Source organism: Nannospalax galili, unplaced genomic scaffold (genome assembly GCF_000622305.1).
Source record: "Nannospalax galili isolate Female #2095 unplaced genomic scaffold, S.galili_v1.0 scaffold1272, whole genome shotgun sequence".
Taxonomy (NCBI): Eukaryota; Metazoa; Chordata; class Mammalia; order Rodentia; family Spalacidae; genus Nannospalax; species Nannospalax galili.
Window position 1 is genome coordinate 2,112,155 of NW_008332402.1, and position 14,247 is coordinate 2,126,401.

Below are 14,247 nucleotides of genomic sequence, written 5' to 3' on the forward strand. Positions count from 1 at the left end.
GCCCAACGAGCCGGCGCCGCTCTCACGCCCACCGCCCCCACCTCCCGGCAGAAACACTAACAAAGACCCGGAGCGAGGCAGGAACAGTTGTTGCCGGCGCAGTCCGAACGCACACGCAGAGGCAATCGAATCCGGTAAAGGGAAAGGAATGAGGCGACACTGGGCGACGCAGGGGGTGTAGGCGGAAGGAGGGAGGGAAAAAAAAAAGGACGCGCCGCCGCCAGACCTTTGACTAAATCAGAGGGAACTGCGGCGCGAACTTTCCTTGACCTCGATCTCCAAATCCGGCCGGTCGGAGACCCCAGGGGACCCCCGCGTGCGACGCCGAGTGGCAGGCACCGGTCCTTCCCCATCCCCGGAGAGGCGCGGACAGCGCAGCGCGGTCCCCGCCAGGGAAGCCCGGCCCCGGGTGGGGGGCGGGGGGACACAACGGGGCCGCGGCCCGGGGGTCCAGCGGCGGGCACGCCCGACAAAGACGCGGGGCGCCGGACCCGCGAGGTGGCAGGTTCGCTGCCCCGGCAGCCGCGAGGCGCCATCATGGGGGGCGGGGTGGGGGGGGAGACCGCGTCCCCGAGCCGGAGCCCCAACCCGTCCCGGATCCCGTCCGCAATCCCTATCCGGTCCCCGATTCCGTCCCCGATCCCGTCCCCGTGCGCCCCGAGCGGCGCCGGGCGACTCCGTTCCAGGTCCCCTTCGGCTTTACCGGCTCGGCGGCGCGCCCATCGGCTGGGACGCCCGAGACCGGCCGCCGGGTCCCGGCCCTGGGCCGCTGCTCCGCGCTCCGCTCCGCTCCGCCCCGGGGCCGCCGTCCCCGCGCCCGGACCGCTCGGCCTCGCCGTCCTCCGCCCGCTCGCTCCCGGAGCCTGGATTGATCTGGTCGCGCTGGCGTCAGGGAGTCGGAACCGCCCAGCCTCCGCCGCCGCCTGCCAATACCCGGCGCACGAGCCCGCCCGCCGCTCGCCCTCGCTCACACGCGCACCGCGCGCGCCCGCCGCCGCCGAGGACTAGGGATCCTCTCCAAATTCCCGGCCGGCCGCGCCCAGGAGCCCCGGAGCCCCGGCCAGCTCCCGCCTCCTGCCGTCACCCTCCCCGCCGGCTGCGGTCCGCGTGCAGCCCACTTAGCCAGCTGCAAGTCAAGTTCCCGAGCCCGTGCATTTGCGTTCTGAAATGTTCGTGAACCGGACCGCCGCGCCCACCGACTCGGCTTCCTTGCCCTACACTCACCACTGCCCGGTGATCAAGTTGCTACTACCCCAAATTGGAGAGCCTGTGAACTATTGCAGTGGCTTGCACCAAGCTCTGGGTGGGTAGCTATATTGCCATGAACCTTGCGGCTCCAAATAACAGAGGCCACAAGGAAATATATTTGGTGTTTGTTTTTGAGACAGGATCTGAACTGGCCATTATGGGGGGGAGGGGGGGGGACCTTGAACTTCTTATCATCCAGCCTGCTCCTCCTAAGTACTGACTGGGATTACAGGCATATGCCACCACATCCGATTCTATGAAGTGCTGAGGATCGAACCCAGACCCTCATATATGCTAGGCAAGCCCTCTACAACTGAGCTACACAGAGACACACCCCGCTTTTTCGTTTGTAGACAGGGTTTCTGTGTAACCCTGGCTGGTCTTGAATCGGCAATATCTTTTTAGTACTCCACGTTTTTGGTCCAGTCTTTTGGATCACATGCCCCCACCCCTAACAACACCTAACTCACATCTACCTGATCTGTTCAGACACTGAATATCTTGCAACAGTCAATTTTTCTCTTGGCGAGTTTCTGGAGCTGGCATGAAATATTGGACAATTATAATGTTGAGTTATAGTTAGAGAAAAATTATTCTGAGGAGTAAATGCCCTATGAACTGAAAAAAAAAATCGTTACCAGCAATATAAAGGAAGTACTAAAGGCCACTGCAAATTAATGGTACTTTCCAATTATTCCTGTACCTTTACTTGCCTAGCATTCCACTCAAATGCTTATTAATTATTTAAGTATTATATCTATGTTCCATATTTAATTATTCAAAGTAAATACAATGAATCCCATAAAAACCCATAAAATGCCATTTATAAATTATACATAAGAATATTTCTGCTAATTAAATTCTTTTCTTCATTAAACTATTTGATCACGTACTGGTCAATTTTGAGGTCTCGTCTTATCTTCCTTAAAAGCAGCCTTTGACATAGTTGGCCATTGCAAGAACTGGAATGAGCCTGCTTAAAGGCCCTGCAGAACCATCCCCCTGTCCAGAACCCTCCTTTGGTGAAAAGCATGAGGTATATCCATACACAGGAGCATTATTAACTACAGAAAAGGAATGGAATGCTGATACATGCCTGGACGAAATGAGTCCATAGGTTCCATCCCTGTCATTGCAAAAAACCAGGTATGGTAGGTGTGTTGGTGGATGCCTGCAATCCCAGCACTAAGGAAGTAGAAGCAGGGGGATCAGATGTTCAAGGTCGTTCAAGGTCATCCTTGGCTACCTAGCAAGTGGACCCAGAATGGGCTAGGAGAGACCCTGTTTCAAGAGCAAAACAAACTAAACAGAAAAACATTATGCCAAGTAAAGAAGGTAGACACAAAAGACCAAATTTTATCTGCTTCATTTACATAAGATGTTCAAAGTAGACAGATCCATAGAAATACAAATTGCAGGTGATTACCTGAGATTTGGAGGTAGGCATCAGATTTGAGGGATCTGGGGATGATAGTTTAAGATTATGGGGTGGTAAGTTTATTCTAAAATTAGTTTTTGATGAAGACTGTGCAACTGTGTGGATGCAGTAAAAAAGCCATTGAATTGTATACTTAGAATAAGTGAATTACATGATGTGTGAATTTTATCAATAAAGCTGTTCAAGGAAAAAAAAAGACAACTAAAGACAGTACATGGTTCTTGATTTAGATCTAAAGGGAGAGGACCTATACAGTGACATTGTATAGCTGTTCATTAAATAATTCTTGAAAACTATACATGGCCATGCAGTCCTAGTAGCCCCAAATAGTAATTATTAATATTACATATAACTATAAAATTTTATTTTGCCCCTGTGCAAGTTATTTCTTTAAGTGCTAATAAAAATTTGAATACTCTTTGGAAAAGGGCATTTTTGAGACAGTTGTAAAATTCTGACTAACCTCACTATTAAAGTTGTTCTATTAGAAAAAAAGAATCTCTGCATTCCCATGTCATTCGGAATACTAGTTCTCACAGTGTGTAGAGACCCTAAGGCTCTTCCCTCCCAGCCATCCTGTTCCACTCCAGCCTGGTCCCCTGCCTCCAATCACCCTGGCTTCCTTGCTCTTTAAAAGCAATCTAGACAAACCTCCTCCCACCTCAGTTCTTAGGCACCAGCCATCCCTCCCTGGAAAGCGCTTTCCAGAGATATCCAGGGCCCTTGCTCCACCCCAAGTCTTCAGTCCCATCTGCTTGTGCCTCAAAGAGGCCTACCCTGGGCTGTCCGCAGTTCCTTCCACCCCTCCGCCACTCCTCGGTACATTTTATACCCACTTTCTCTGACTGTCGCTGTTTCACTTTTCACCACCTGGGTTGCTCCCCTTCTTTACTGTAACACATACCTGAGCTAATGAGAAAGGAGTGATTCGGGCTTCCTCTGTCCTTTCCTGCAGTCGGAACCCAGCTCCTTAGTCCTTCCAACATACACTGAAGACCAGTAGCTCTCCAGGAACCCTCTAAACCTTCAGCACCATATTGGGACTTCTGAGGCATACAACCCTGGGAATCAAACAGCTACTAAGTTCTCAGCCTCTCCAGTGTGCAGGTGGCCTTGGTTGGCCCTCTCATCTCCTATCCTGTAAGCTGGTCTAATAAATCCCTTTTCAGATTCATTCCATCAGATGTGTTCTAGGGAACCCTGACTAATAGTTTCCAACCTTCCCAATAGTGGAAAGTGCAAGTACAGAGCCCCAGAAGTTGAGTCTACTTCATGGGTTCATGGAAGACCAGGGCCCAGAGCAGTGGTGCACGGAAAAAGCAAGGCCCAGGAGGGAAGGCAGAAAAACCCAGATGCACCCAGGCTGCGTGAAATTCTAGTCTCTGAAATGGCCCAGGACTCTGCTTTCTGAGAATGGTAATGGGTGACAGGCAAGTAGGAGAGGAGGAGAGAAAAATGCTCTACACACTCCTGAGAGTCTGAGGGTGAAGAAAGTGTGGAAATGGGGTCAGAGTGCCAGGCCGCACTGTTAAGGGCCCATTTGAAGTAAGCTGTCACCCTGGCTATGGATAGTTTTCCAGGTTCAGCTGGCCAAAGATTGCTGAGCTGGGCTTCACTGGTGGTGTGGTGGTATGGTTTTCCAGGTGGGTGAAGGAGGGGGAAAGAGGATCAGATAATCGAAGGCCCAGGAAAGGGAGTGACCACAGGGGATTGGGTGATAAGGAGGGAGGAAAGACCTGGAGATGTTGGAAAGATGATAGGATCAATGGACTGACATTCCCCAGTGGGGTCTGAGAATTGCTAGAGTTGAGGGGGATTCCCAAAAGCTGGGGAGCAGTTTGAGAAAGGGATACTTGGGGCTCGCAGTGGGTGGCACTTACTAAGCATTTGTGGACACAAGGCTGAACCCAGGAGAGGTGTGGTTTCTTTAGACTCAGAACACCCCTATGAAGTATATGTCACCACCACCATCATCTTTAGATGACATCAGAACCTATTGAATTAGAGTTTGTAGGGGAGGAGGATGAAGATTAGCTACCGTTTTTATGTTTCCTGTTTGCCAGTCATTGTTTTGAGGCCTTTACATAGTTATTAACTCCTTAATCCCTCAAAACAACCTAGTGAGGGGCTGGAGAGATCGCTCAGCAGTTAAGAGCACACTGATCTTGCAGAGAACCTGAGTCTAGTTCCTAGCACCTACATTGGGCAGTTCACAACCATCTACAGCACCAGCACCAGGGAATCTGTCACCCTCTTCTGGCCTCTGCAGGCATGTGCACAGGCATGTATATACTGTCCCCCATGCATGCATATAATTAACAATAAATATTAAAAACCCAATGTAGGAGATAAATGGTATTTTTCTGTTTTGTGTCTAAGAACTAAGGCACCTGCATGCTAAGTGACTTCCTGCTGACCACTTTGAAAGCGTGCTGACACCTCCACAGTATTTAGCAGGGCCTCTGGCACGATGCATGTTCCTCACTACAAGAAGACGATGTTCTTTTTCCTGAATATTCATAGTGCTGTGCTGAGAATACAGTTTCTGTCTCCAAGTCAAGAATTTTAGGCAAACTCATATGAACATTACAAAGAGTTTTTAAATGACTACATTATTATTTTTTTGTGTGTATGAGTGTTATGCCTACATGTGTGTAGGTGCACTCATGTGGTGCAGTGCTCATGAAGGACAGAGAGGATGTCGGATTCCCCTGGAACTGGAGTTTTGGATTGTTAGTACCATGTGGGTACTGGGAATTGAACCCTGGTCTTCTGTAAGAACAGCCAGTGCTCTTAACCGTTGAGTCATCTCTCCAGCCTCCAGTGATTTTTTTTTAAAATCTTCATCGGTTTTGTTTCCAGTAGCCGCTTCTCTTCCCTAGGCCTGCATCCTTCGGCACACCGGAGGATTAGCTTTGCCCTCGTTTAACACAAAACCTAAATAAACCATGGCTTAAAGAAAACCAGAAGTGAGAATTCTAGGGGCTGTAAAACAACCCAGAGACATTTGAACAAAGTCCTCTGCCACTCTCTTTCCTGCCCTTCATGGTTAGTTACAAAATGGCTGCTGCAGCCTCCAAGTCTGCATCCTCTGTGGAAAAAGAAAAGAAGAGGTAACCCCAGTCTGAAACCCCTTTAAGGAAGATGCTACTTACCAGCTCCTTGAGGTAAGTGATTGACTGTCCCCCTACCACATCCTCTGCCTACACCTCATTAATGAGAGCTCTCATGTGGCCTTTCCTCTTTGCAAGGAAGGCTGAGGAAATGTCTTTTTATTTATGAATTCATTCATTTTATTTTTGAGACAGGGTCTCATGCTATAGTACCTGCTGGCCTGGAACTCACTATGTAGACTGGGCCAGCCTAGAAGTCACAGAAATCCACCACTTTCTTCTGCCTCCAGAATGCCAGGATTAAAGACCTGCACCACTACACCAACATTTTTTTTTTTAATCTGTGCACATTGCTGCTGTGAGGAAGAGGACAAAGGGTAAATGCCATAGTGTGTGCCAGATGGCTTGCACCAGTTCGATGTGTGTGTGTGTGTGTGTGCGTGTGTGTGCTGTATACATATATGTATGTGCAAGTACGTAGTGTGTGCCAGATGGCTTGCACCAGTTCGATGTGTGTGTGTGTGCGTGTGTGTGCTGTATACATATATGTATGTGCAAGTACATGTAAAGGTCAGAGAAAGATGCTGGGTGTCTTCCTCTATCACCCTCCACCTTATTCTTTGAGACAGGGTCTCTCACTGAACCTGAAACTTGACATTCCGGCCAGCTCTCTCCAGCGAGCCCCCAGGCTCCTCCTGTTTCTGCTCCCCAGTACTATGGTTACCAGGAATGCTCCAGCATGCCTGGGTCTGATGTGGGTGCTGGGGATTCAAACTTAGGTCCTCTTGCTTACACAGCAAGCACTGCTACCCAATAAACCATCTCCCCAGCTCCAATCTTTACTTTCTTTGCAAAAACTTATTTAACACAGGAGTTACCCACAATGGGAGTATTTTCAACACCAACAAAATGGACAAACACCAGAAGCAAAGGTTCTGTGGGCTGTCTTTGGAAAGCTGGTCGTTAAACATTTACCAGCACACTACTATCAGGCAAGCAACCAAGACTTCCTGCTCCAAAAGGCTTTTCATTTTTTGTTCGTACATTAACCAGTTATTTCTGACTCTTATGAGTCAAACTTATTAACGATTAAGCAAGTAAACTTTTGAAGTACTGACTGTCATAAAAACCCTCTCTTTACATAAGGGTGCTAGGAGAATCCATTTATATTGACTCTTGTTCTTTCTTTAGCAAATGCCCATGTTCTTTGCTAGTAAGTTAGAAGTGTCATAAAACTATTGACATTTCTGTTCAAGACATTTAAAAGGTCGTATGTTTAAATATCCTGAAACATTGTTCTAGTAAGAGTCAGACATGCTCAGAAATAGCCCTTGCTTTTAGATTCAAGCTGTTCTTAAGAAAATCCACTTTTCTAAGTTAAGGGGTAATCTTACTAAAGTATACCACATAGTTTTAAATGATTCCTGCTCTCAAAAAAAGTATTTCTATGCTGGGTATATTTCTATGCTTGGTGTACACCTTTAATCCCAGCATTCAGGAGGCAATGGCAAGCAGATCTCTGTGAGTACAAAGCCAGCCAGGGCTACACAGTGAGACCTTACCTAAAAGAAAAAAGAAAAAAAGAAATTCCTGAAAAAGTTGTTTCTTTCTGGTAGTAAGGAGAAACCAGTGACTTTTTGGTGGTGGTTTTTTTTTTTTTTTTTTTTTTGGTGTGTGTGTGTGTGTGTGTGTGTGTGTGTGTGTGTTTTGGTTTTTTAGATTTGTTTGTTTGTTTGGGGGGTTGTTGCTTATTTTGTTTTATTTTGAGACAGGGTCTCACTCTGTAGCCCATGCTGGCCTGGAATCTCTGCGGGTCTTTTGGAACCAAACAGGTACCTAACCCTGAGCACCAGCAAGAACAAAAGATACCTTCCCTTTGGCTGGAAAGGCAGCAGCAGCAATGAGAAGGATTTCAGGAGCTAAGTCGGAAAGCGAGAGCTGGCTCTGCAAATGGTGGACATGAACCCACCCAAGATGTTTGGCTTCCAAGACAAAAATATAAATGGGAAGTAGAATCAGGAGTTAGAAAGAGAAGAGAGGGGTGAATATAATAATAATAACTTGTGTGCATGTATGAAATTCCGAAAGAGTTTTGTTTTTATTTTTTCTGCTTTGTTTTGAGAAAGGGTCTCCCTGTAGCCCCAGCTGGCCTGGAACTCACTATGTAGAACAAGGTAGTCTTGATCACACGGAGATCTGTCTGCCTCTGCCTCCCAAGTACTGGGATTAAAGGCATGTACTGTCATGCCCGTCTCAAGAATTAATTTTAATTTTTTAAAGGACACACACACATACACACCATACACACACACACACACACACACACACAGAGAGAGAGAGAGAGAGAGAGAGAGAGAGTTTAGAAAGGAGACTGGAAACCCAGTCGTGGAGTGAAGTTGGAACATGTAGTTTTGATGTTTCTTTCAGAATCTTGCTGTGTATCACTTACTTTAGTTAACATTATCCAACTAGTGATAAGGGAGAATCTCACTTGAAAACAAAATCATTGATCCGCAAGGCTCAATCCAAAATATTTGAGTACAGCTCGTCATATTTGAGTACTGGCTGTTGGGTTTTGCCCAGTCGTGGAGTGAAGTTGGAACATGTAGTTTTGATGTTTCTTTCAGAATCTTGCTGTGTATCACTTACTTTAGTTAACATTATCCAACTAGTGATAAGGGAGAATCTCACTTGAAAACAAAATCATTGATCCGCAAGGCTCAATCCAAAATATTTGAGTACAGCTCGTCATATTTGAGTACTGGCTGTTGGGTTTTGCAGAATGGTCAATAAATGGCACTTGGGACTGGGGATGTAGCTCAGCTGGTAGAGCACTTGCCTAGTGTGCACGAAGCCCTGGGTTCAATTCCCAGAACCACAAAATTTAGGCATGGTAGTGCACACCTATCATCTCAGCATTTAAGGAATGGAGGCAGGAAGATCAGGAGGATCAGAAGTTCAGGGTCACCCTTAGCTACATATAAAGAGTTTGAGGCCAACTTCAAAATAAATAAATAGGGGTTGGAGAGATGGCTCAGTGGTTAAGAGTATATATTACTATTGCAGAGGACCTGAGTTTGGTTCCCAGCACCTCATTAAGTGACTCCCAACCGCGTGTAACTCCAGCTTCAGAGTTATCTGACACATCTGGCCCCTGGTACTCAGGCACCAGTACTGACATGCAAATCCCCCACACACACATACACATAATTAAGAATAAGATAAATCTTTAAAAATAAACATACAGGGGCTGGAACGATCAGAGCACTGGCTCCTCTTACAGAGGACCTGGGTTTAATTCCTAGCACCCACATGGCAACTAATACCTATTTCCAGTGGAGTCCGACACCCTCTTCTGACCTCTGTGGGCGTTGCAATGACATGGGTGCACTTACATACATGCAGGCAAAAAACTCATACACATAAAATAAAAATACTAAGTAAAATATTAAAAAGTAAACCATACATACATCTGCCTCTTCTCCTAAGCATGTAGGCATGTCAGAAGGCAGGGAGATGGAAGTTTAAATGGGATTCATAACACCTATGTAGTGTATTAGAAGATTTGGTCTCAGCTCTGTCCAGCTTGGCCTGCTCACCATACACCCTCGGGTACAGTACAGTATTGCTGCATCTCCAGAAGTGCTCCAGCAGTAGCTTAGAGACAGAGCCACATGCTCGGTCTGCCAGTGTGGACGGATGGAGCAATGCCCTGCTCTTGGTTTCCTCTGGGGTTTTTCCACTCTGCATGAGCATATGCCCTGGGTTGTCTCATCTTTCCAGAGGAAAGGCTAGCACTGCACTTTTCCATCTGAGAAAAGATGATCAGGTATTTTTGCTGTGGGTTTTTTCCAGTTAACCCAGGGATGCTCTGCTTTGCCTAAGTAGAACCCCTAAAGTTTGCATTTGGGGGTGTTTAGGTACTCAAACTTCAAATTTGCTGTGGCAGTACTACCCCCAATAGCTATTATTGCCAAATTACAGAGAGAATAGATGAAAATGTTATTATAGGAGGGCCTGATAAAAGAAAAAGAACCATATTAATTATCAGCATTTATTGAGTGCCCACTACATGCTGGGTACAGCTGTAGGTCTTCCATTTTCTGTGGTGGATAGAATAGTATGTGATAGGGATATTAGGGGCTCTGCAGGAGTCTATTTTAGCAGGTGGTCAGGAAAGATTCTCCAAGGCCTCTGAGCTAAGGTGTGCACCAATGGAGATCCTGAACAAGCTACAACCTTTTCCAGGATTTCAAATTTTGTTCTAAGCATGATGGAAATCATTATACCGTTTAAAGCAGAACAAAGGACTGGGGTTACCTTTTCCCAGATCTTCAATAGAGAGATAAGAAATACAAACAGATCAAATTGTATTGACCCCAAAGGCCATGACTGCTAAATCTAAATGCTTTGTGTAAAAGAATAGATGACTGGGCTAGAGAGACGGCTCAGTGTTTAAGAGCATGGGTTGCTGTTACAGAGGACCAGGTTCAATTCCTAGCACCCACATGGTGGCTAACAATCATCTGCAACTCCACTCCCAGGGGATCTGATGCCATCTTCTGACCTCCACGGGCATTGTATGACATGGGTGCACATACATTCATGCAGGCAATATACTCATACACATAAAAAATAATACAGTATTTTGAAAAAGAGAATAGATGGAGAGAAAATAGGTGGGAAGGCTACCGAAAGGTAACTGTACTATTTGTTACATTTGCCATTGCTATAATCAAATACCGGACAAAAGCAGCTAAAGGCAGGAAGGCTTTCTTCTGGCTCACAGTTTGAAGATGCAGTCCATCATGATGGGGAAGGCCTGGCAGCAGGAATATGGGGCAGCAAGTCACGTAGTATCTGCGGTCAGGAAGCAAAGAAAGAAAAATGCTGGGGCTCAGCGCACTTTCCCCTTTTTGTTCATTCAAGGACCCCACCCCATGGAATGATGCCACCCACGTTCGAGGAGGGCCTTCCCATCTCACTTAACCCAATCTAGAAACTCCCTCACAGACATAGCCTCCCTGGGGCTTGTCTCCTAGGTGATTCTAGATCCTGTCAAGTTCACAGTGAATATTAGTAGTTACATTCAGGTAGGCTGGTGGCAAGGTAAAAATGGGCACAAGAGAGGAGCTTGGCCTGGGCTAGTGAGCTGGTTGGCCAGGGAGGGCATCATGTTGTGGGCAGGATTAACACTGCTTCTACTTAGAGCTTCAATGAGCAGGAATCTGCCAAGTGGAAGTTGGTTGTCTTCTTGTGGTGGCCTGTGAACTTCAGGAAAGATCATTTTTGTTTATTTAAATTGATTTATTTATTTACTTTATTTATTTATTTATTTATTTATTTATTTATTTATTTATTTATTTATTTATTTAGAGAGGGAACCATGGCAAGTATGTGGCAGTCAGAGGACAACTTTACTACATTATAATGCAAAATGCATTCAGTCCAACTTTGAAAGTCCCTATAGTTCTTAACAGTCCCAACAGAGTTGAAAAGTCCAGAATCTCCTCTGAAACTCAAGGCAATCTCTTTTCAAAAACAAATTTTCTTTATTATTTTTATTTTTTATATATAAGTGTATTGCCTGCATGTATATAAGTGCACCCATGTTGTACAACGTCCAAGGGTATCAGATCCCTTGGAACTGTAGTTACAGAGAGTTATTAGCTGCCATGTGGGTGCTGGGAACTGAACCCAGGTCCTCTACAAGAACATCCAGCATCATCTTAACCATCTCTCCAGTTCCAGGGGAGATAATTTTTTTTTAAATACTTTATTTTTATTTTATGTGTATGAGTATATTGCCTGCGTGTATGTGAGTGCACCCATGTCGTGTAATGCTGCGGAGGTCAGAAGAGGGCTTTGGATTCCCCTGGAACTGAAGTTAGGGATGGTTTGTAGTTGCCATGTGGGTGCTAGGAATTGAACCTGGGTCCTCTGCAAGAGCAGTCAGTGCTCTAAACTGCTGAGCCATCTCTCCAGCCCCTGGGGGAGATAATTTTTAAGAGCCTCTATTTCTACTGTTTTTATATTCGTAAGTGCCATATTGTGCTTTGACTATAAAATGTCCTCTATAGGCTCAAGTGTTTGAACCCTTGGTCCCCAGCTATTGGCAGTGTTTTTGGAAGTTACAGAACCTTTAAGGGGTAGATCCTTGCTGGAGGAAGTGGATCCTCGGGGTGGATCTTGAGGTTTTATAGCTCAGCCTCACTTCCTACCTGTTCTCTGTATCTCGATTCAGATACAGTGTGACCAGCCATCTCATGCATACTGCTGTGCCCTTCCTACCATGATGGACTGTACTCCTTCTTATACTGTGAGTGGAAATAAACCCTTCCTTCCTTAAGTTGCTTTTGTTAGATACTTTGTCACAGCGATGAGAAAAGTAAGCAATATGCCCCATCTCCCTCATCACCATCTATAACCCAACTGTTGGTGCCACACTCCTGGAACTACTCTTCCTCAGCCAAGGCCACTGTAGCCTGCTGGGTAGGTTATATATGTGCTGTTTATCCCTGGTTAAAATATCCTTGACCTCATATTGCCAAATTCAGTGCATCATTTTCTTTATTCTATTGAATGGCCCAATTTCATTAGATACCATTGGCTTTGCAAAACACTGGAAATAAATCATCTATCTGTTCCTAGAGAAATAATAAATACGTGGGATATTTTGGAACTGTGATAAGGAGTTAGGATTGTTTTGAATGCTATCGGGCATATCAAGTGAAGAAAGTGAAGTGGGGACAATATAGACATTAAGCTGTCATTTACCTTTAAAAGATGAAAGCCTGGGTTTGCAGGGATGTTTCATCAGGTAAGAGTACTTGCTGCTCTTGCAGAGGACCTGAATTCAATCCCAGCATCCATGTTGCTGGCTCACTACCACTGGTAACTCCAGCTCCAGAGGATCTGACATCCTCTTCTGGCCTCCATGGGCACTTGCACACATATGGGCGGGCACACACACACACACACACACACACACACACAGACACACACACACACACACAAAATAAATCTTTTTTTTAAAAGATGGAGGTCAATGAAAATGTATTTTCTCCCAACAAAAGGATGATGAAAGGATAAACGGAAACATTTTTAAAAGTTGCACAGTGTTGAGAGAATATGATGGAGAAGTAGGATGAAACTAGATTTCTATAACATGTTTCATGGATCTAAATTGAACCATAGTCATATTTTACCTAATTATGAAGCAACAGTATTTTTTGGAAAAAAAAAAGTCAACACAAACTAAAAAAATAAATCAACCTGTGAATCCAGCCAAATGGCTTACAAAAATTCGGTCACCTTATTTAAATCCTTAGTAGAATATCATCTAAGGCCACAAGAACTGAAAGAAAAGAGAGAAAATGTATCTTCAGTAACCAGTAATGCTGTCGTTAATATTTGACATTTAAAATTTTTAATTATAATAAAATATAAGACAAAGCTAATGATTTAACCTTGTTATAAAACAAGGCTGCAATGTTTCCAGGGCTCTGGAGCCAGATGAGCCCTGGTAGTTTGGGCCACAAACTCAAGCTCTTTGCTTCATCTGTAAAACAAATTAATAGTCCACATGTCACAAGCTTCTGAGAAGTTAGAAGATTTACATATGCAGGGCTGGGTTCTCCTAACTGCAAAAGAAGAGGCAAAACTTAGCAGGTAATAATGTCTTGTAATTTATGTGTATTTCCTTGTTAGTGAAAGAGCCATTTAGATGTCTGTAAAGCACTTTGCCAAGGGAATAAGCTGGTAGGAGACTGTTTTACATACTAGCATAACTAACACTAAGGGAATGAGGACAGGAAGAATAAAGTCAACCAAGCTATGATATGTATTCAACATACTTTTGTGTGCGTGTACATATGATATATATAATATAATGTATATATTACACAAACAATATGTTACATTTATAACAAAAACTTGAGTCCCACTCATTTGAATTTATTTGAATTTAAATCAACAAGGAAATTAATTCATTTACAAATATTTATTGCACACTGTCCTGGTTAGCTTTAACTGTCAACTTGACACAGCCTAGAGTCAAATGAGAAGGGAGTCTCAATTGAAGGATTTCCCAGACTAGGTTGGTTTATGGGTATGTGTGGAAGATTTTCTTGATTGTTAATTGATGTAGGAGGGTCCAGCCCACTGTGGGTGGCAACATTCCCTGGGCTGCTGTTCCTGGGCTGTATTTGAAGGTTAACTGAGTATAAGCTGCCTTGTGAGTAAGCCAGCAATCAGTGTTCCTCCATGGTTTCTGCTTCAAGTTGAGTTCCCGCCCTGACTTCCCTCAATGATAGACTACAACCTGTAAGTTGAAATAAACCCTTTCCTCCTCTAAGTTGCTTTCAGTCAGTGTTTTATTACAGCAACAGAAAGCAGGCTAGAATAAGCACTGACTGCAAAGTGTTCCAAACACATTGCTACCCTCAA

The 14,247-nt window shown here is 44.9% G+C and overlaps 1 protein-coding gene across 2 annotated transcripts in view; it reads right to left on the reverse strand.

Moving 5' to 3' along the window:
- The window catches only part of Smad1 (SMAD family member 1), a 76,550-nt gene extending 75,324 nt beyond the window's left edge, over positions 1 to 1,226 (reverse strand). Inside the window, exon 1 of one of the 2 annotated variants that reach the window (XM_008827481.3) lies at positions 704 to 1,226. The gene's annotated coding sequence lies outside the window, so the exon portion shown is untranslated. Of the gene's footprint in view, positions 1 to 226; positions 350 to 703 lie in introns of those variants that run through there. The other variant, XM_029560822.1, reaches the window with a different exon arrangement.
- Between the last annotated feature and the right edge of the window lie 13,021 nt (positions 1,227 to 14,247).